This window comes from Pundamilia nyererei, unplaced genomic scaffold (genome assembly GCF_000239375.1).
Source record: "Pundamilia nyererei isolate P.nyererei 1_Seehausen unplaced genomic scaffold, PunNye1.0 scaffold00578, whole genome shotgun sequence".
Classification (NCBI taxonomy): Eukaryota; Metazoa; Chordata; class Actinopteri; order Cichliformes; family Cichlidae; genus Pundamilia; species Pundamilia nyererei.
In genome coordinates, this window is record NW_005187979.1 from 38,597 (window position 1) to 41,091 (window position 2,495).

A 2,495-nucleotide genomic window follows, 5' to 3' on the forward strand; every position below is an offset into this window, starting at 1 on the left:
CTCTGGTGCAAATTACTGACCTCTGTCATCATTTTAAGTGGGGGAACTTGCACAATCGGTGGCTGACTAAATACTTTTTTGCCCCACTGTAAATAAACTCACTCACTTCACTGCCATTGTCTGCAACTTTGATCCTCCTTCACAACACCACATGACTGCTGCCCCAGCTGTGACACACAGGCTTAATCTGTGCATTCTGAGTTAAAAGGTTAACTAAATATTATCTATAAAATGACACATTAGCAGTTAGTTGGAACAAGATAACACATTTATTATGCCAGCCTATTTTCATATTAAAGCTACGTCAGGAAGATTGATCTGTAATTTTAAATAACATGTGAATAACATTAAATTAGATTTTTGTACAGTTATAACCACATTACTTCGAACATAATTATTTGAATCTCCAGCACTACAAATAAAACAGTGAAACACAGTACTATATTATATGTGTATTGTAAATACGTAGAAAATAGAAATGAATACCTCAATACTGCAAATATGAACACAATAACAAATTATTATTTTATGGTAAAAGTAACACAATAATATATTACACTATAAATATAAGAATAATTTAATACAAGATTTTGAATAAGATTTTTAATATTAATGCAATCATTAATGACAACACAAGGCTTAAATCTGTGTTAGTTGTATACACATAATTTCACAATTTCAGATTTTTGAATTACATGAATCAAAACAGTGGTTTTGACACACTAGTTGAGTTTGCTTTGACACAACAACCTTTGGAGATGTTTAGAAATTTCTTTCATCTTTAGTCCATAAATAATTGGATTGAAGAGAGGATTATATGTTATTATTTGGAGTGTCATTAAAAAACGCGCAGTTTTAGAAAAATCTGATTCCAGTCTAGCTATAATCATGTCATAAGTTATCAAACAGGAATAGTTGATTAAAACAAACAGGTGTGGTAAACAGGTCTGTGCAGCTTTTTTCTTGACTTCTCCAGAGCTCCGATAAACAGTTAAAATTATCTTGGTGTATGTAAAAATTATGAATAGCATTGGAAGAAGTCCGGTATTCAATAAAACAAATGCACCATATACAGAGAGAGCTCTTGACATCACACAGTAAAGCTGGATGAGTGAATTATTACAAAAAATGCCTTTCAAAGTAAAGTTACAGAGTTTGTTATTAATATTTAGTATGATCACAACTGCAACTTGACAAGCAGGCAAAAGCCAAGCTAATACAAGCAGAAAAACGACAGTTATTTTTCTCATTTTTGTTGGATATTGCAGAGGTTTACATATAGACACATATCTGTCATAGGCCATGGCTGACAACAATAAGAACTCTGAGCAGCTTAAAGAGTAAAATATAAAAACTTGAAAGAGACAGACTTGATAAGATATGATCTGTTTTTCAGATAAGAAATCAGCCAAAAGCTTTGGATAAATATTAGTGCTGAAAAAAAGGGAATTTAATAACAAAGCTGCAATGAAAATATACATGGGCTCATGCAAGCTTTTATGAATAACAATGAGGTATATGATAGAGGTATTACAGCAAATTATTAGAATATATGCTGTGAACAGTATCATAAAATAGAGATATCTGTATTTCTGCACTTCCACATGTCCACCAAGAATTAGATATGTCATATTTAATCCAGGGTTCATTAAAAAAGTTATTTAAAAAATGTAACTAGGTAAGTATATAGTTTTATATAGTTAAACTGTATGAAAATAAATCTCCCTCAGAAGTTGCAAATAGCGAAAGTTAACAAGAACAGATCTTAATCATTCCTCTTTCCCTTCCTCTGAAATGCACTCGGTATGTATTCATCAGAATTCAGAAAGTGAAGTGTTAAACATTTTTACTATGGTTTTATGAGACTGCATAATCCTCAATGGAGCTTGTTAATAATTCATGACACTCCTAAAAACTCTGGAGGCTTCAAATCACAGGAAGGTTATTAGTATCGCAGTGGGCCCAAAACGATATACAGCGGGGATGCAAAAGTTTGTGCAACCTTGTTAATAGTCATTATTTTCCTGTATAAATCGTCGGTTGTTACAATAAAGAATGCCAGTTAAATATATCAATATCAGAAGTGAAATGAAGTTTATTGGATTTACAGAAAGTGTGCAATAATTATTTGAACAAAATCAGGCAAGTGCATAAATTTGGGCACAACAAAAAAATAAATGAAATCAATATTTAGTAGATCCTCCTTTTACAGAAATTACAGCCTCTAAATGCTTCCTGTAGGTTCCAATGGATTGTGGTTGAAGGTATTTTGGATCAGTCCTCTTTGCAAAACATCTCTAGTTCATTCAGGTTTCTTTAACTCACACCACAGATTTTCAATAATATTCAGGTCTGGGGACTGAGATGGCCATTCCAGAACGTTGTACTTGTTCCTCTGCAAGAATGCCTTAGTGGATTTTGAGCAGTGTTTCGGGTCGTTGTCTTGTTGAAAGATCCAGCCCCAGCGCAGCTTCAGATTTGTCACTGATTCCTGG